Raw genomic sequence first — 20920 nt, 5'->3', positions numbered from 1 at the left:
GTCGTGGATAGACGAGGTTTTCCGTTGACGTTGCAGCGACAAAATTGAACGAAGGATTCATACAAAAACTCTTAAGATAAAATCTGGAAAAATTAACTTTCTACCGGCGACGTCTCTCCGCGCGTCGAGTTGAGATTTAAGTCAAAAACGCTTAAGATTCTCACCGTGCCGTCGCACTTCCGTTGGCCGGATGCGACTCGGAACTTCAACATCCCGAGGCCGAGGAGCTCTCTAGCTCGATACCCCCGCAGTTGACAAAACGTTAAACGCGGAACGTGAAAGTAGCCAGTTCAAGAGAAGGCTCGTGTCCCGATCTCGCTCCTTTGTCACCGCAGAAACTTTTATCGCCGAACGTTTGTGAGCTTTGAAACGTTCAACGTTTTTCTTTTAGTTCTTCTCTTAGTCCGCCTTACGAAACAAACGGCGCGTGTGCGCCGTTCGTTCACTTACTTTGTAATCTGCTTTTGCTTTTATATACATCTATTGGAAAATTTTCAAAGCTACATGCGGAAATCCCTCCTATCATATTAATCAAAGCATTCCACGTTCTAAAATCGTTTTCCTTTGATTCGTCCGAACTCTGACCGCGCAACACAAAATTCATCGCGGCGAGTTACATGTGTAAGGTTAAATAAAAATGCGAATTGCGCAAAACTCGATATCGCGATAGCGAGATCAAGCGAATGGATTTCGCGAAATAGGAACTATATACTCGCGGAACGAGACGATTCGCCAGAGTAGGTATCTCTCGGTCGCGAGACGAAGACTAGAATAGCCGACTAGAAGGGTATAGAGAATGGTGTGCACAACGCGACGGAGGCGAAAGAGGTACTGACGCTCGTCCTCCTGATTCCGGGGATGCACGTCGTCGGGCCGCCGTCACACCGGCGCCAGACTTTTCGGCTGCAGCGGAACAACAGGGGAAGTTTTCCGGCTGACCTTCCCCGTGATGCTGTTTGGATTTCGGGTGGGGGCGAAGGGACAAACGAGAGGTAGCTGTAACAACGAGATATACGGCGACCCGGTTTCCCGAAACGGAGCACTCGATTTTGTTTACGCAACGTAAACTTGGCTTTCGGCCAGACCGCATTGTTTCTCGCGTTAACTTGATTAGAAATTTACGCATCAATTACGCCGCACGCGTTCTCTTCTTTCCAATTTTCGACGGCGAAAATTATTACGAGCAACAACCGGGGGGGAAGAGTGGCCGAAGATAATTTCGCTTAAGTGGCATTAATAAAATGAGACAGACGAGATAAACTGTCGTGCGCGCGCTTTCGATATTCAGAAGACTATATTGCGCGAGCGACGGGAGACAGAAAGCCAAATTATCGACTCGGCGAGCGGGCGAGCGGCCGCGAAAAATACGCTCGATGTGAAACGGGCGGACGAGCGTTGAACTACGAGACAGAATTCCACGTTTCACGCTTCGCGCGTAAGTCTTTCAAACTTTTAACTATGCGAGACGCACGACTTTCCAGGGTGCATCGACAAAACTTGGGACACTCTGCTTCATTACCAACTCTAACGCGAGTCACTTCCGCGGACTGAAGAACTTTTCGAGATGTTTTGCGACAACGTATCGTTTCTCTCTAGGCTCCGCGCGTTAATAGATTCCGCGTGCAAATAAACAAACTTTTAATGGACAGTTATTCATCTGTTTAGAATTAATTCGACGACTCTTCAACGCACAAATTTGAAGGCACTGATTTCGATGTAACTTTTTGATATAATAGCCGCGATAACTCGATCTTCTATTTAATCTATTGCGATCGCGGGATTTTTGAGATACTCGTTTTACGCTCAAGTGCCACACCGGAGGTTCCCGTCCGATTTTAACGACCCTTTAAACGTCGTACGGCGAGCCAAGGGAGGCGCCGCAAAAGCGGATTGGCGAAAACGACGAAGAAAATTGCTTTCGGGCAACGCGGGATAATAGCATCCGGAGGCGAAAACGCGGCGATGGGAAAGCGAGGGAAAAATCGGACAAGATGATGCGGGAGGACCGGTCGAGAGGATCATCGTGACCGACTCCGCGGGGTATCGGCTTGGATAATAAGCGATCGCAGGTTTGCCGAAACCCGCCCGCCGGGTGTTCGCACACTTTGCTGAAACGCTCGTACAACATTCGTTCCACGATCGCGCGAATAATGCCGGACGCGCCGTTTTCAGGGGTCAGTTCTGTCACAAGGGATTCGGGATGACTAGTGAATGAAACGAATGTTAGGATGAATGAGAAGAAGATCCTGTTTAGAAGATTAAGAAAAAATTTTTAACTTTTCCGACACTTTAAGTTTGTCGATCTTTATTTTTTGCAACTCGAGAAAAATGAGAAGGAAGGGGCGTAAGTTATTTCCTATTGACTGTCCAAGTTCGAAATTGGTTTTTCCACGCTAAGAGCAATTTTCGCATTCGCCAGGCGCCTAGCGGTAACTCTTATCGAGACTCGAAAATCTGTCGGAGGTGTTTCGCATTTGATTACGTAACGTTGTATCGGGCGCTTCCGAGGCGATTTATATCTCTCTCGCGCGAGGATACGCGCGCGGCAATCATACGACGCGGCAGACCGAAAAATTGAATATTCCCGAGCGCGCTCGATGCTCTCGAACGGTGAAACCGATTCCGCATTTTTTTCCCCCGGGTATTTCCCCGATCCGTTACGCTGTCGTCTTTGCGTAATTGTGAGAACAAATCGACCTAACGGTGACGAAAACCACACTGGCACTTCCATCCATCGATTCCGCGTTGCGACACCCGTTCTTTAAATATACGCGCCCCTTCTCACAATTTTTTTCTGATACATTTTAACATTAATCAAACTGCATCTCGACACAAATTTATCCGCATCTAAAGAAAGTGTTACGAGAGACAAATGATTTTTTCTCCGCTCCTGCTTTCCGTGGACCGTTTACTGAAGGAAGGATACAGGGAACAACGACCTCGCGCCAGCTTTAATTGACGAAACCAATTCGTGCGCCATTATACATGATTATCGCGCAATAAGGCGGCCCGTTACGCACAAAAGACACATCGTCGAAACCGAGAAATTACCGTTCGACGAGGATCGTTAGCGGTCTCCTCCATTCCAGGTACCGTAGCGCTGGGTTTCCGCTGTCGATATACGAACAAGACGGCGGAAACCTCACGTGAGGCCAATCGCACGCGTAACGATCGGTTACGAGAAACGGGCACACGACAAAGCGCGGGGTATGCATAATGCACTCTCGGGCGACGAGTAGCGAACTTCCCGGTGCTCTTCGCGGAGAAAAACTTGCCAGATATAAGTTACGAGGCAACTCGGGAGAAGAGGATCCCCGGGGCGGGATGGAAATGGGAAATTGCAAAATGCCGGGTGTCGGGTTGCCCGCGCGAGGTTATACGCATTTATCACGAAATAAAATTTTTCCTTAGCACCATCACGTACGACGGCACACTTCCCAAGGCTCGGCTCCGCGAATGTGACGCATGGCTGTATAAATTCCACGGGGGAGAAGTTCCCAATCCAGCTCCGGAGTTTCCGAATTCGAATGGCTAAATCGTCCTCACTTGATATACGGACGAAGTAATTATGAAGTAAGAGAGAGAGAGAGAGAGATTGAATTGAGCCACACATGTATGAAATGTATATGTTTCACGGACAGTTTAACGCGGAAACTTTTGTATGCGACTCCGCCTGGCACGTCGACCGTATTTACGCGGAAAAGAAGAGATAGACTCTCTACCCGCACGAATTGCGTATGCAGAAGAAACACGTAACAAGTCGAAGGGATTTCCAAGTAGTCGACACTTTCGTGCCGACGTGAGCTGAATGCGTCTCGCTGTGTCCCGCTCTAAGAAAACGCACGTCGGATCTTTCAATATCTCGCTACGAAATCTGTTTCCGCGAAGCTAGGCTATATATCGCGAAGTGAAATGTGGCCGCTCGAGACAGACACTAAATTGTAATTTAGCTGTTGATCGCGGTCACGCCGCCCCGGCGATAAATCTGGGAACACCCACCATGATACGTAGCATTCGTGCAAGATAACAGTAATTTATAAATGATATTACACACAAACACACACACATACACATGTATATATAAATATATAAATATAATATGTATATTGCAAGATATATACATATATATATATATATATATATATATATATATATAAATCCATAATTTATTGATTTCAGTAATACCCATCTCGATTTTGGTCACGACTCAGCACTTAATTATCTCCAAAAGTGCTTTTGTAGTGAGCAGCGAAATAGTTAGAATTTCGTAATTAAATAAAAGTGTCGTAATACATGAATTTCACATTAATTCATAATCCAATCTTCGCGCTTTCGCGAATATCAGAGCAGCGGAAATTTCTCCTCGCGTTTCAGTACGGCTCGCTTTAGTCGTATTAATTGCGGCAAGACAAAATTTTTTAACCAAGAGAAAAAAACCGTTTGTATATTAATTATTACACAATTTTTGAGTAAGGTGCATCTATATATGGAGCTACGGAAGGAAAACTGCGTGCAAGTAAATTATGAGTTTTCACTTTGTAAAGTCGATTACATCCTCTGGAAACAGTTCGCGGCGCAAGTTTCTACCGCTGAATTGTTGGCCTCATAAGCGAGACGCGCGCATTAATTATAATTCAATCGAAGATGCACTATGTCGGAACGACGACAACGACGACAAACTTCGACCATTAGCCCGTACGGGGGACTCGCGGGAAACGAAGAGGACGGAAGAGCGAATCGCGGTGTGGCATTCAAAGGAGACAGGAAGAAAAGGACCGACGTCGGTCCCCTTGAAATGCATTATGCATTCGGCTAGTTCCTTGCTTCAACTGAGGAAGGCTGAAGGCTTAATTAGAAGGCAGACTAGAGGGAAAGCAATTAAACTCATTGCGCCCGAGGGCAGGAAAAACAGATCGCGATATAAACGTCGGCGCCGTTGTTTGACTGGCGTTCGCTTGTCCGTTTGACGAGATCCCTCTGCATTCTCTTGCCTTTAAAACGGTAATTATACGCCGAAACGACGAATCGCGGCTAATTTTACAGTGATTTTTATCGTAGATCGCAAATTCGAATCGTTTTCTAGATTTCTACTTTTTGTCTAAAATTTAATTTAGTTAAACATCTGCTGTTTAAGGGAAATCGAATCGAACTGGCACTTAGAATTCTCTCGGATACATTTGTAAATTAAGACATTTTTTCGAGAGGCACTCATGCAATCTGTTCGATAATACTCGCTTCGCGCGAAACACCGTCGCGCTGAGCGTGTATTTTTAACAGTGTCGATCGTCATGCATGATCCATTACGGTAACATTGGCACTCCGTATAAATATCCATATAAATTTGGTTTGGATAGTCACGTTTCGCGGGTATTTATGCAATATCCAATATTCTAGCCGCGAAATCCGCTCCAATGCCGCTCGCCATCGATATCTATCGCATGAATATTCGCCGATCGCTTAAAATGTTCAATAAAGTGTCTTATAAAAATGATCAAAAAATCATGGAGCCAAAGTATAACGTCAAAAACGTTTTTATATTCGGCCACGCCGGATCGTTTTTGTTTTTAAGAAAAATTTTCGTCGGCACACATCACAGTTAATGGAACAATAATAGTCCTGAAGGTGTAAAAGAAGCGAAAGGCAAATTACTGCAGGCAAATGTAGCAAATTAAACTTATACTTATCTCGTTCGAAAAGAAACGAAAAACCGGAAAGCTAGGCAATTAACTTGGTGTTTAATTTGATTTTTTGTTCACTTCGCGCAAACTCGTTATTAATTCGGTGAAACAAATCCCAATCCTCGAGAAAGAAGAAACTCACGGCTATAATTCGATTCGCACAATTATTTCGGTTTCTAAAAGTGGAAAAAAGCGGAAATTTCTAGCGGAATATATCTTACCCACCCCTGCACACGCGCCATTTCCTATCCCGCTGCGCGAGACTACTATCATTCACCTGATGCACCCCTACACCGGATTCTTATACTCGTTCACGAATTATGGAGGATATATTAACGAATTCAAATATACCAGCGGAAACTCTCCGTGTCGCGGTACGTGCGTCAATCCCTACGTAAAAAGTCAACTAAGCAGCTCTTCCGCGCTCGCGGGACGACGACGACGGGGGCGTCGAGGAGGACCGCGTGGACGCCCCCTCGAATTATCGGCGTCACACGCACAAACCGGACCACCTCCGTGTTCGACCGGCAGCTTGACAACGGATATTAGCCCGCTGCGCACTCCGTCGTCGATGTCGCCTGGAGACAACGTAATTGACGGAGCTGAGAATAAGGACGGCGCAAACAAGCGGGAACGGGGCGTGTATCATCGACATCCGTTTGATGAATTCACGCGGCGGATATATACGTTCCCTCGCGTGCGACAAGCAGGATACTCCCTCAATGACGACCGACACTTCAGTCTCTCATTTCGTTAGACTATAGACAATGTCCTCTTTATTTATGGAACCCTTCAATTCAGCCTGTTTAAACTCGCGTCAAGTACTTTTGGCGCGCACTCAAGAAATCAACGACGCCATGTGACTGGCATTGCACGACCCTCGATTATTTATATCGTTTAGAAGAGAGAGAAAGAGAGAGAGAGAGAGAAATTTTATCGACGTGGCTTGTCTTGAGGAGAGCAAGGTGAAGGTAAAATTTTGCGAGTGATAGAAACTTTTCGCGTTTCCATTGTTTTTGCATATTTCAACAGACGTTACGTAAGCGAGTAGCGAGTCATCTTTCGCGGTAATTCATTACGATGCGACACGATAACAATTAACATTTTAATTGTACTCGTAAATAACGTGGACGAAGAATCCCCTTCTCTTCTCCGCGTGCGATAAATTAAAATTCAAATTCCTGTGCAGAACAGAATATAACGCCGGATTAGGTGCGATGAAATATTCGTATCGGTAACCGACCCTGCACTCGGCCGCCACTAATAGCCCACGGATTATGTCGTAGGCTGAGCTAAGTCTCTAATTAATTTCTACACCCAATTTTCCGATCCGCCGCCGTGATTTATCATTGCGTTACGTATTGCGGCTCACGTCGCGTTTAAATCACTTGCATCTTCGGGGAGGATGAGGGGGAGGGAGAGAGAGAGAGAGGGTCCGAAGATACCGCTTAATCGCGGTATGTTTTAACACGATGAATAATGGCGTAAATCTATGCTCTTACGGTTTAGCTTCGCAAACGATTCTCAACGCCTGGGACGCATTCACGTGTCGGAAATCGTTAGCGCGAAAGCGAAAACGCGCGCGGCGCGGCGCGGCGTCGGTGAGGTAACTCGTTTAAAAATACAGCACGGCTGAGAGCCCGTGCGCGCGGCGCGGCGCGACGGAGAGAGCTTTCGCCCGCGGAAATAATTTCAATAAAAGCATATTTCGCGGTTATTGAGTTCTTTGACGTTCGCTACTCGATACCCGCCACTCGATGACCTTCGATCGATGAGCTTGTACGAAGCTTTCCGAATTCAAAATAGCCACGCTGGCCGGCGCGCGTCTCAAGTTTCTCTCTCTCCCTCGAGCATCCCGAATATTCTTGCAACTTGCGACAGTAAAATGGAGCATAAAATTCGTATGAAATAAATATCTAAAACGCAGATAAAAATCCGCTGTGAAATTTACTCCTCTCGAGCAAGACCGCCTATTCCGCTCGGCCGTATTTTCGACTTTGGCGTTTCAATATAAAAGATCATCTTTAATTTACATAAAAAGATATCGCGTTTCCAATGCTCGCGCGGGTCAAGCGCCGATCCCTATCGATGTCACCTGCAAGTCGCCCGATAATAACCCCGCACAATAGTGACCCGCACTCGGCGCTTGCGGATCGATCGCGCTACCGTTTTTAGCCGACGTAAATTCACTGCGCTTCACAAAGCGAGAATAGTCCCGTCCTTTCGGCGAATGTTAAAAAAAAAAAAGATTTTCCTCAGCATAAAACGAACAGCTATCGAGTGAATAAAAATGAGTCGACGAGAAAAGATGAAAAAACGGGATGAAAATATGGTCGAAACAGCGGGAGACGCGAAATTATTTCGAGGCTCTCGATATTGCGGCGAACGTGTTTTCCGATAAAACGACTGCGGAAAAACTCGCGTATTTCCTTAGCGGCGATGTAATTTGCGTCGGAATTTAAGGACATATTCGAAAGATGAATTTTCGAGTGGAAAAACTCCGGTCAATTATATGAATATTTAAAGTGCTAGTCTACTCTTCTTGACTTATACACATTCGTTTTATTTCTTTTTTTCTTCCCCTCCCAACCCCGCAACACGTGCTCCCGTCATTCTGAGCACAGGAAAAGTACGACTCGAATATTAATGGAGGAGAGAAAATGACACAGAAATGGGAGAAGACGATATTTTGCTCTATATACCTAAAAAGCTTTCGTCCGCTTCATTTCCCGATGACGTGTATTAAAAAATGGGACACGTTATCAGTGAAGAGACTAAATCACGACGTAAAATTGCACATGTTCGATAACGGTGGAGTCGATCTCGTGCGCTTTCTAATGACTATCTTTCGAAGCGAAATTCGATTAATACCTTTTGATTACTTTATTATTAAATCTTCATAGACAATTCTGCAACGCGCGAATTTTGAACTTTTTCACAGAGACCTTATAATATCTTGACATTTTAATTAAGGACAATCGACGTCAAATTGGTCGAAAATTCATTATTAACATTACGTCCCAATTCTCGAGATGTCTACATATTCTGCACCCTTCTCGACTCGTGCATCTTTTAACACGCTCAATTTCATGCTTCTGATTCGTATCTGTCGTTCCGTCTCCCTCTTTCTTCCTCTCGCGAAAGATCGTCAAAAGAGATCGCGAGATCCGATCTCCGCAGCGAGCCGGGCCTTTGCGCACTTCGCTCGCTCGTCGCCCGCCACTCACCGCGTTATATTTCCTCCCCGTGTATTTTCCCCCGGACTCGTTTTACACGATTGATTTTCCGGCGAGAGCTTTCCCCGTGCCAACGGTTACCAACGGTCCGGCCACGCTCTTGTCGCGCGGCGTCGCGACGCCCGTCACCCGCGTCGCGCGCACAATCGCTGCATCATGTACCTCTTCTTACCTAGATATACGAGTGAAACTACTCGTTCGCGACACCACGCGAACGATCGCGAGCCGCTCTTTCCGTCGGGAAAGTAAAATGAGAAAAAGAAACGGAAACACGGTCGGCGCGAAACCTGCAGGCGGCCGTGTATCTCTCGCGGCCGATGGCGCCGACTCCGGTCGGTTCACTGAGCGAGGTAGACACCGGCCGATGCCTAGGACAATATTAGAATCGGGCATCTCGACGCGGTCCGGCGCGGCTCGCTTCGTCGCGCTCTCGCACCTCGTCCGTCTCCTTCTCGCGCCTCTCGTCTTGATCTTGGTCCATCCCACGCTCCCCTGGCTCCCCGAGGCTCCTCATCTTCCTCCCTCCCTTACTCCTCTTCCCGATGTCGAGCCCGACACGACGTAATCCAGCGTCATCACGCACGGACGTTACACACGCGCGAGCGCGTCCCGACACGCATCCCCGTCGTAAATAATTCAAACTGCGCTGATGCCGTCAGACTTAACGTTAATACAACGAAATTATTATTACTGCAGAGACGATAAGATCGCGATATCTTTCTCCGTGGGAAAAATCAAATTTCTCGAAATTATTTCGTGAAATCCGCCTTCGAGTATCAGAGAACCGACGTTTCCTCAGGTATAAATCCGTTGAGGTGTCTTTGGAGCTACCTCACACTGGACGATTACGTGAAACGGAGACGTCTATTTTTTTTTTTGTCTCGCGCGACACACAATACGACCGCGGTCTCTTACCGCGAGGAGGCCTTCTTACGTTTCCGTTACACGTCGCACGTGCGTGTGGAAGGCGGAGCGCGTTCCACTTCATGTACACGCTTGTGTTACCTATGCGCGTTAGAGTTATCGTTCGGTGTGTGTATTATACGATTGCGTATCGCGCGCTCGCGGTATTCATTCGATAGCGTGGAACGCGCGGCGCGGCGCGACACGACCTCGATCGAGAGATCGTTATATCAGGTCTAACAATCCGCGACTCCTAATCGCAAGCTCAACGCTCGCATTTCCACACGTAAGCGGCATCCTCTCTGCATGCGCGCGTAGACGTTGCGATAGATCGTAATCATGAAGGTTTCGGGTCGACGATGCCAGGTGCATGCGAGACGAGACGATTCTACTTAAGGTTATTCGACACGTGGGTGGGTGCGCCGCGGGGCGCGACACGGCGCGGCTTTTTTACGGTTTTAGGTCAATGTTAATGATGGACGCGGCTAGTTGGCGGCCTTAGCCTTTTGGATCTCGGCGAGACGAATAAACGAGCGCGCTCACGGCAGACGGATCTTTAAGCGTCATCGGAATCCCGCCTCAATTTCCTTCGTGACATTTATATCGAGAAAACGTTTAGTATCTTCGTGTTATACGAATGGCCATCATTAGGCGAGATTAAAATGGAACTTTATAGAAGACCATATCTTTTGCCATAAAAAAAAATTGTAACAAAATTATATTACTGTTACAATTTTCTTTCCGACTGCAGTGGAAATATTGTTTCGCAATTATATATAAGTGCAGTCTCGTTCGTCAGTAACATTACGTTTCGCAAGTGTGCAAAACGTGATGTATATATGCTGCGAAAGCAGAAGACGTCCAAGAAACCACCTCGGTTATAGCAACACAGCCGCGCGTGTTTTCGGCCAGTATCAGGCTCCAGATTGCGAATCTGGAATTAATTAGCCACAATCGCCGCTCTTGTCGCGACATTAATCGTAAAGCGAGAGGCGTCGGTTACTACTACTCGAGCGCTTCTTGCGGGCACCTCTTGCGGGTGCCTGTACTCTTTCGTTCATTTGCAAAGAAGCCTGCTTGAGTCATCTGCGACGTCGGCCACAGTGCGCATGAATGTTCGCAAAAAAAAAGGAGTCGGAGACTCCGTGACAGAATTCCACTCGCGACAATAAATACCAGATACACGTCTGTGCGGAAACGTGCAAAGTGTATAAGAAACCTATCAAGCATTGTCATTCGAGATCGACGGCCTAATTCTTTTAATCGAATACGTGACGGCAAATAAATTGCGCGGCCTTTAAATCGCGGTCTTCAAATCTTTCCGGAATAAAAGAATTGTAATACCTTCGACGATTGGGATCCCGTAATTTGAGAACCTCTGGTGTATAGCGGATAACAGCTCGGACTCCAACCTGGGTGGTCAGAGTTCAAATACCGCCCGTCATCTCCCGAGTTTTCTGATACACACGCCATAGTTCCGCGGTGATTCAAAACTCGCTTTAGCCCGCGGGTCCCCTATGTCGATAAACATCGATTGTATCGTAACATTTTCAAGTACCTGTCGCAACTTCGGACATTAAAAGCTACGACGTAGTTTTTCGTTGCTGAGAATGAATGCGCAGTGAATCGTCCTTGTCATCTTTCTCTTTACTTTATCGTCACTCGGCGGTCGACAAATATCTTTCTTCCGACAGAAATCTCAAGGAGATCTCTCGAAAAGATCCGCGGCGGTCTCGCTTGGCAGCGCCCTTTCCTTCCGGGCGCGGACCGAAATCGCGTTGCACTTTGACGTAACTCGCGCTTCTAATGGATGCCTGCATACGTTGCGTAACGCAATTAGAGGTTTCGGCGAACGTGGCGGCGCGGGAGGTCCGGACAAGACCGCAATCAGGCGGTATACGTGACTTTCACTGACGTCGTTGCCGCCGACATGCGAAAACGCGGCGGCGGCGGGCCCGCGTACACGATGACGCGTTCGCCTCATCTTCCGCCTTCTACGAGGGGAGCATTATCTCGAGGAGGGGAGGAGAAAAGGTTGTAAGGGTTCCCCCGAGGATAATGGCGGTTGTTGGAGCGAGTAAAGATCAATTCGTCCGGGTAATAATGCCGGGCGGACACGCGACGCGAACGTTCGCCGTCGAAGGCGAAACCGTCGCCTCCGCCACGCCGCCACCGCCGCCGCCGCCGCCGCCGCCAGCCGCTGCACCGAATATTGACGTTATCGAGCGGCGAACTGTGCTTAAGAGGCGACTTTCATAACGGCGAGCTATTTATAAAAGGCACGGCCGCGAGAGCGCGTTTTTATTAACAATATGACTCTGTCTTCGGGTTCAGTGCACCGCCAGGGCAAAATCCTTCTCTCGCTCGATCAGTTCGGTCGCATTTATAGATAAAGAGCTCCGGCGTGACAATCTCCGTGAAAGGCATCCCCTCCTCCCGTTCCACTTCCTCGTTTTTATTTTATTTATTCTCGTTTATATCTCTGCGCTTTCCGTCCTCTATATAACCGACCCGTCGCTGCACTCTTCGAGAGCTGCATCATCGCGTTGACGTTACACGACGCGACCCTAAGGGGAGGAATACCCGGGAATACAATAAGCGAATGAAGCTTTTAGCCTTGCGAACGAAGAATGCGGCCTCGATCAATAATTTTTTTTTTTTACCGAGGTGTGTGCGCGCGCGCGTGTGCACGGAGCAAACGTTGTGCGCGCAAATATTTGCGGAGCTATATACTTTCACGATACCCTATTCCAGAGTGGAGAACGTACACCGATCCTATCCGGCCGGATCCAAGGCTTGATTTATATCCGGCGAGTGTGCACGTTCTGACGAATCGCGCGCGGGGATATTTTCGCGTTTTTCTCGTCTCGCGCCTCGCCTCGAAGTGTCCGATCGCGACGGATACTCGCGCGAGGATGAGAAGAAATCGAGGGATGCGCGCGCGATGGACGCCAGGCGCCTTCCGTTACACTTCGCCATCGCTAATCCCCGTCGCGTCGTTCTCTCTGCCTATTAATCGTCGACGGTTCGGATCGAGGGCCTTTTTGCGCGCACTGGGATGATTATATCCTGCGTGTTTCGCCGATAAATACCAGCGTCTGCTTCCCGAGTAGCGCCGCGAGCCACGGCCCCTCGATTGAGAGAGGAAGGCTCCGGCTCGGCGTTCGCTCGGCAATTAAAGCCTCAGGGCGCTCGCTTGAGTTACGATTGTTACGGAATTGGAGGCACCTTTCGCGAAGGAACGTAATCCCCGCTGGGGTCCTGGCGGGCGAGAATTCCCTCTCCGCGGAAACTATTCGCGATATTCGTCATAAACGAGGGGTCCCGCGAGATAAAGAAAAAAAAAAGAAAGAAGGGAACTGGGTCAGACATTCGAGAGATAAATGGTCGAGCTTTTACGTTATAGAATTATTCTCAGAGATTCTCCTCGAAGATTCACTCAACGCCAAATCCGTTTTAATCTGAATTACTCTTATCCCGCAGGCGCGAGAGATTTATTTTCCTTAACGCGTGCTCCACGCGCGTAAACGCAAAATCGAAGCGAGCACGTTGTTACATACCTTTTTCCGATACGTGCTCGGCAAGCAGGCCCACTGTGCGTAACTCGTGTGAACCATTGTGGAAATGATTTTTCTCGATCGCGATCTCGCCGCTCCTTTAGCCTCTCTCGCGCGTTGGTATCACCGCGATTGGTATACACTGGGCTCGTGCTGCACACTTTCCTAAATCATCGTCGCACACAATCCGGATGCAATTTCGCTTCCACCGGACAGTACAGTTTCACACTCGAGTTGTATCGCGAGGAGGGCTGACGATTCTCGTCCTCGTCTTCGGATGAAATGACGCGCGTCCTAAGCGTTTCTCAACCACTCGTTTTTTCTCTTGTTTAACGGCGCACGGATATTGGAACGAGGAATTCATCTATCCTCGACGCTGCCTGATGGCTGCATATCTCGGGATACGCGCACTTCGAATATTCCACGACCACTTTACGAGCGCGCGACTTCCGCGTTTCTCGCGGCCAGACGCGCGACGTTTTCCCGAACGCTGTCCCGAGGACTCGACGCGCACAGTCAGCGCGCGTGTATCTCGCGCAGCGCACAGAGCTTTCCCTGTTCCTCGTGCGACGAAAAAAAGCCCCGAGTCCCGCACCATCGATAACGATGACTCAGGCGTCCGTTTCTGCTTTGAAGTCGCTCGATGCGTTCATCGGTCCTTTTATCAGCGTCATTCTCACGCTCACGTTCTCCCGGCGCTGACGTCGAAAACAACGACGCAAATTCGATAAGGCGACAGGTCCCTCCCCGTTTCCGCTCCGCGCGGATATATCGATAGCGACGGAATTAAAAGTCTATTAACGATCGCCCAGATGCGTATCGAGATACACCCCGATAACGACCGCGAGATCGCGAATTCGACGATTACGCGAAACGTGAAGAAAACACGTGCGCGTCGAACGTGCGGCGATCGGAGCACGTCTCTCGATCGTACGCGGGCGAGGAGTCGCTGCCACTGGCCCAAGAAACGACGGCACGACTGCCTCGACGCGGCGAAGGCATATGGGACCCTCAGGCCCGTAATAGCGAGGCTCTATCGAGACTCGAGAGGGAAGGGAAGAACGGAGCGCGTGGAACGCGCGCTCCGCGAAAGACGGCGTATTTGAACGAAAGGATTTCACGATGCAATTTTAGTTGAGCATGTTCCGCGCAAAATTCTCATCATAAAACTATTTCAGCTTTCAGAGGTGTATCCTTTTGAGGTATATCTGATATCGACATCTCTCGTGTCAATATCTACAAGTTTTGATGATTACGATCAAGATAGAGATAACGGAAAAGACGTGAGATGACAAATTTCAACAAGAAAGGACCGATTGTTTTTTCAAAGGGCGCGAAAGGGAGTGAAAAATCGCGACTTGTCCAATAACATCTTCAGGGCCCTTCATCACGGTCACGGCCCTGGCCGCTAACTCGTTCTACGACGATAAGTATCGGGAGTAGACGACAGGGCTGAGGAGAGGCGTAGCCCGCGCGTTATGCGGGCGTAAGTGAGCGCTAGTTCGAAACGGGGCGAGCGCAGACACACACTCTCGCCGCGGTGAGGGCACATATGTCGACAGGCGGAATATGCAGGCCCGCGGAGAGAGAGAGAGAGTGTGTGTGAGTCACTGACTCTCCCGCCCGGAATGACCAATCAACTAAAGAGCGAGGAGGGGAACAAGGGCCCCTCGTGCGCCCGCAGAACGCCACAGACCGGCAGACCGACGCGGCCTAACCGTCGTCGTGTACAACACCTAACCGGGGTCGTATGTTACACGGAGTGGCTCGTCAAAATGCTATTAGCGGCCGTTTGCCCCTAGCCCATTCAAAGGCCCTTCGCCTTCGCCGCCGCGTGGAAAACCGCGCGCCGTCGTCATCGCGACCGCGGGAGGTGGCTGACCGTCTCCGCGCGCTACACACACGCGCGCTTTTGGGATTACGCCAAAAAGGGCCGTCGCCCTTTAAACCATTGGCCCAGATACCCGCTGACGTAACTGACGAGCCTAGACCGTGACGCGCGTCCCACCCTCGCATTTTTCATGTCCCCACGGGGATCCTCTACGAGAGTGGAATTTTTCCTTCCCGAAGAAGAATTTCCTTACTCTCGACGCGAACGCGGTGCGCGCAGCCGTTACGAAAGCGGACGTGCAATCAAGGCGCAGTAAACCTTCGCGAGATTCCTGACATAATGTATGTACAAAGAGCACGCGCGCGCTCGCTCTCTCTCTCTCTCTCCCCGGGATAGGCGCTCCGGGATCGTAAACGCCGAGGGTATCGTGATTGCCGTCACGGCAATATATTCCCTGACCTTGTCGTTATCGCGCTCGTAGCGATAGGGAACAAAGGTGTTATCAGGTGTTCGAAATTGCGCCTTCCATTATTCATTAAAGGCGAGCCCGAGCAGCGGGCGACGGCGCGACGGGCGGCTTTCGCTGCATTTATTCGCACGACGAAGATCGCCGGCGAATTTATGGCCGGACATCAAACTTACGCTCGCGATCGAATGCGCACAATTATTAAATCCTACGGCGACAGCCGTAGCGATGTCTCCTCGCCTCGCCCGACGTTCCTGAAGGCGTTTCAACGACACCGACACCTTCATTCGCTGCCATTAAATTTATCGTTATAGAGAGCTTGGCTATTATCGCGCGATGTCGGTATATATCTCTAAAGAAAAGAGTTTCCGATAATGTCTAATAATCCATATAATTTGAATCTGTCGATCTTAAGATATCGCTTTAACTACACGGAAAGAACGATTTTGCCGGAAAGTAAAAAAATTTTTGGAAACTCAAAAGTGATAAGCACAGCTATTTTAGCAATAATCAGTTTGAATTTCCAACAAAAATTATTTTCAAACCTGTCCAACAGAATTTTTAGCCTTTCAGCAAAATCGTTATTACCGTGTAATGCTCTGAAATAAAGATTACCAACAATATTTAGTTTACTAGATTTACTAGATAACCGCTGGATATCCCCGTATTCCTAATTGTAAGGCCAATGCCGCAACCAGCGGCGTAAGCGCCGACGCCTACTCTTATGCAGCCCGGTGTGCAGAGCTGCAAGCGTGCTGCGCGAGTCTGCAGGCGGTGGCGGCGGTGGCGGCGGCGATCGATTACTTTTACCGGTAGAAAGGAGCAAAGCGCGCGGCGGTGGCGGCGGCGGCGGCGGTGGCGGCTGCTCTACCTCGTGTGCTCACCAAGATTTCCTTCTCTCTCTCTCTCTCTCTCTCTCTATCTCTCTCTCTCTCTCTCTCTTTCTTCTACCGAAGAGCGTAGGCATATTAATGGCAATGGTTGTTGTTTCCCGGCGCAAAATACTCGCTATTAGTTTCTATTAGCGTCGCATCTCACGTGCCGAGGTGTGTTACTTGTCGCCGTTAACGCTTTGTCGGCAAGGCGATTTACACGCTCGCGGCTTTGAAACAATGAATTGAGCTTCAGCGACCCCGCTCTCTCTTTCGCTTTCCATCTCTTGCGGCCTAAACCGCGGAAATGATCGTACAAATAACGTAATTTGTAATCATCCGGCGCGCACACAGAGTTAAATGCAGCGCCGCAATTTTAATCGTCGCGAATTTAAGCGTGATAATTCACCGCGCAAGATGTAGTTCATGCTTGACGCATTCACGTGCGAAACGTATAAAGGCATAATTTATATCGAATTAACGATGTAAATATACAACCATAAATTTATTTCATTACCGTTTGCCATTTCGATTATCGCTAATTGTTATTCGGTTGCCAGCCGCGCGGGTACACGGGGGAGAGGGAAGAGGTTTGCGAGAGTCGAGGATAATTCACGCTCGACGTCGAAATGATTTTCGGCGTATCAGAATGTCGGCCGCGCTCAAAAGCGATCGACGTGCAGCCGCGCGCCCGCGCGCGCGTTTGAAATTCCTTCAAGAAGCGAGCTCCGCACAATCGAATCCATTGAGGCTAACGCATATGTACTTCGCCCGCGGCGAATATCTATTTTTAACGTAATGTGGCATCCACGGCTGTGCGGACTCGCCGCGTCCAGCGCGTTCGCCGATCGCGAGAGTACCAAGAGTCAATAAGACGCGTCATGTCCTGCACGCGGAGTGCATGCACGCTCTCGTGAAACCTCTCTCTCTCTCTCTCTCTCTCTCTCTCTTTCTCTCGGTGAACGAGCGTGAGGGTGCATGCGGCACGGCGGGAGATAAGTGTTGAATTAATGGCCGTTTGCCCCCGGGGTCGAAAGGTCGAGTACACCAAATTGATACCGGGAGAGAGAGCGCACGGATGCAGCTGCCCAGTTTCTAACGTCCGATACGTAACGTCCGCACACGATCGTCTGTCTATGCGCGCCGAAAAAAAATTGCATTGAGCCTGTTTAACCCTTCAACCTCTCTTGCTCACGCTCCGCCTATATAATGTGCATCCTACTTGCATCACACTTGTCGAGAGAGAGAACCGTCATTGAACCGAACGGCATGGATGGTTCTCCACCGGCGGATGCGGGAACGAGTTAATATATTGGTGATAAGGACTTTTAACACGATAAAACATCTCGAGTTTCCCGCAATGTCCAAGCGAGTCCGGGTGCCAGACGGCATGACTTGACGGTTAGGTCAATGTTTTCTCGACTTGCGTCATTCAGCAGTGAAGAGAGAATTTTCCATATGAAAGAGAGAATCTCCACTTGAAAAAAGAAACAATATAGTCAAATCAACTTTAAGCTCTGTAGAAGCCACGTGTGTCGCGCGCGATCCACTCTTATCAGAAATGCGACGCGCCGCGCCGCGCCGGGAAGTGCGCGAGGAATAATAAGGCACGCCGGTGTAATTTATTTGCTCTCATAATAAAGCCCGTTACTCGAGCTCCGCGGACGAGCGCGGACGTTTAGCTTGACTTGGGCGTTACGACGACCGAACAATGACGTATTGCGGTGGTGCAACGACTGCACGGTACGTGTTGCGTGTCTATTTTCGTATTGGATTGAACCGCACCGTCATCGCCCGACATAGCGGTAAGTTATCCGCGGCGCGTTTACCAGAGATTCGAAAATGCCGTGATTATTTATACATTCGACACGTTTCCAAGGCGATCTCCGTCGTAAAGAGGCTCCGGGATGTTCCGTGAAATTGCCACGAGTGAGAGAAAGAAATATGCGCATGAATTAAATTGCTCAAGGAAAACAACGAAACGGCCAACTGCTCAATGTATGTACAAAAGTTTCACTTCTGATGGTATCTTTTAGCAAGATGAAAAAAACACTCGAGCTCGCTGAAAAACGCGCCGGATAGAAGGCAGGGAGGAGGATATCCGTAATGCTGTCGATCGGAGAGAACGACGAAGTCTCGAGATTCTGTTCTCGAAGTTACGTCACGCGAGTTTGCAAGTAACAACGCGTCCCGCAAGAAGCAGGACGTCCCGTCGGATCCTCCGTACTTCGATCTCGGCGAGTCGCATGTACGAGAGTCGCGCGAAACTAATTCGCTCGGCTAAAATATCGAATTCTGAATCGATGACGCGGAATTCCGCAGCCCCCGAAATCGATCACACGTTTCGGTTTAGCGGAAAGGAGAAGGGCGTCTGACAGAGAGGCGCGGCGCGGCGCGGCGGCTGTTTTATATCCTCAACGCGCGAGCATCAAAACGAAATATCTCGCAAACGCGGCGCGGTCCATTGGAAGAGATGGGCGAGGACGGAGGAGAGATCGGAGGGCGAGAGTAGGATTCTGGAACGGGGCCAGGACGGCTGCCTAGGGCCGAGATCGGTCTTAAAGTGGAACTTCGGTCCTGAAGTGAAATGTGTCGGCTCCCGGCCGAACGCGGCCTTATTAACATTTATACGCGCAGATTTAACGGCGCGTTCGCCGGCTAAAATTTCGCAACTCTCGGTGATCCCGTGAAAGAGCACCGAGGGAGCGACCGGTTCCCTTTAATCCTTGATGACGCGACAGATTACTCACGCGAAATTTGTATACGTCGGTGTCTTTTGCATATTTTACAGGCCAAATTACACAGAGTATTCGTAAAGTCCACGTATACAATTTTAAACGTTAATAACTTTGGACGCGTACACGGTAAATGTACGTATACGCGATGGCATTTGAAAACTCGGAGATTCTAAGATTTTCTTTATGTACTTGATATTAAGTTAAAATGAAATAAAATAATCATTATTTTTATTTTCTTTATACTCTATATTGCGATAAAGTTCGAAGGATTAAACTTTGAAATACAGTTTGGGGCCTCTTAATCATGTATACATTCAAAGTTATTAAAGTTTAAAATTGCATACGAGCTTTGTAGCTGTGTGAAGTTGCTATCTTCCCCCTTCCTACTTTTTTCATATTATTATTTATAACTTTTATTATCAAACGTCAGTAAGCAGCCCACGAAACGAATGCTTACAATTATAATTACTTACGCAGTCTGGAAAGTATTTTGCGAAAGAAAGGGCTAACTTCACGCGCATATATATTTTTTCATATTATTATTTACAACTTTGACTACCAATCATTGGAAATGGACTACCAAATACTGCCAAACAATCACCAATCGAGTAGTAATGGTTGTAGTGGATTTTCAATAGTAAGGGGGGGGGGAGGCAACTTTACACAGCTTTGTGGAATACCCCATTCATAATTGAATCTCATGCACCACGAGTGCGAACTTATTGGGACTGTAAGCATAAAAATTGCGCAGATAGCGACGTACTCTTGACAGATAATTAGGCTACATGTCGTGCGATTGTTAGCGCTCGGTTCGCAGTAGCTCTAACAGGGTCACCATGTTAATTCGAGACCACCGCTGCAGAACGGAAGAATAGCGGGACGCGGCCTTTAATCCATTTGCGCTCATGAACATAAACCGCCCATTATCAACCGCGGCGGCAATTCCGACGGCGGACGAAGCGCGAGCCTGAGAAAGAAAAAAAAGAAATGGCACACGCGCTCGTAAAGGGCGTTTTAAGTTCTCGAGCTCCTCCTCGCCAACAATTTCATTTCGCTATTACAACGTTTCCGTTCCTGTCGCCGAGAATAAATCTTGATTAAATTCATTACGTTCGTCCCCGCTCGCGTTACACGCCAGCTCCTTTAACAATTACACTCCGGCACTTATGCAGTGTTCTCCCTCAATTAAGGAAGAGAGTGAAAGAGAGAGAGAGAGAGAGAGAGGCGGCTCGCTCGCGTATAAGGATTAAAGAGACCGCCGACGCAAAAACGCGAAATGGAAAAAAAAAGCGTCGGCGTAAACGCGCGCGTCGAGAACGAGGCTTTGGACGATGACTTTCGCGGTAACGACCTGACGAAGGAAAAAAATGCGGAAAAAGTAAAAGAGAAATGTCGCGCCGCGTAACGTCGATCGACTGCGGGAAACCGGCTCTCGCGTCGCTTTATCGGTTTGCCTTTCGCAGTGTGCAACGACGTGCGCTAATTGTGGCACGAGACGCGCTCCTCGCGTTACACAGGTTCACACACGATTGCGTCACGGATGCGTGCCAGTTTCTGCCTACGTGCGGCCTTGGAACGCGATGTCAATGTCGGCGCGATATGCTCTTCCGTTTTCGGTTTTTCTTCCGCATCCGCGGCC

At 48.7% G+C, this 20920-nt stretch overlaps 1 protein-coding gene across 2 annotated transcripts in view; it reads right to left on the bottom strand.

Annotated features, from left to right (window-relative positions):
• Window positions 1-20920, bottom strand: part of LOC105448915 — a 79142-nt gene that overhangs the window by 53568 nt on the left and 4654 nt on the right. The gene's annotated exons all lie outside the window — the stretch shown is intronic.

The sequence above is a fragment of the Wasmannia auropunctata genome, unplaced genomic scaffold (genome assembly GCF_000956235.1).
Source record: "Wasmannia auropunctata unplaced genomic scaffold, wasmannia.A_1.0 LD336078.1, whole genome shotgun sequence".
NCBI classification, from domain to species: domain Eukaryota; kingdom Metazoa; phylum Arthropoda; class Insecta; order Hymenoptera; family Formicidae; genus Wasmannia; species Wasmannia auropunctata.
This window is presented reverse-complemented; position numbering and strand designations above follow the sequence as displayed.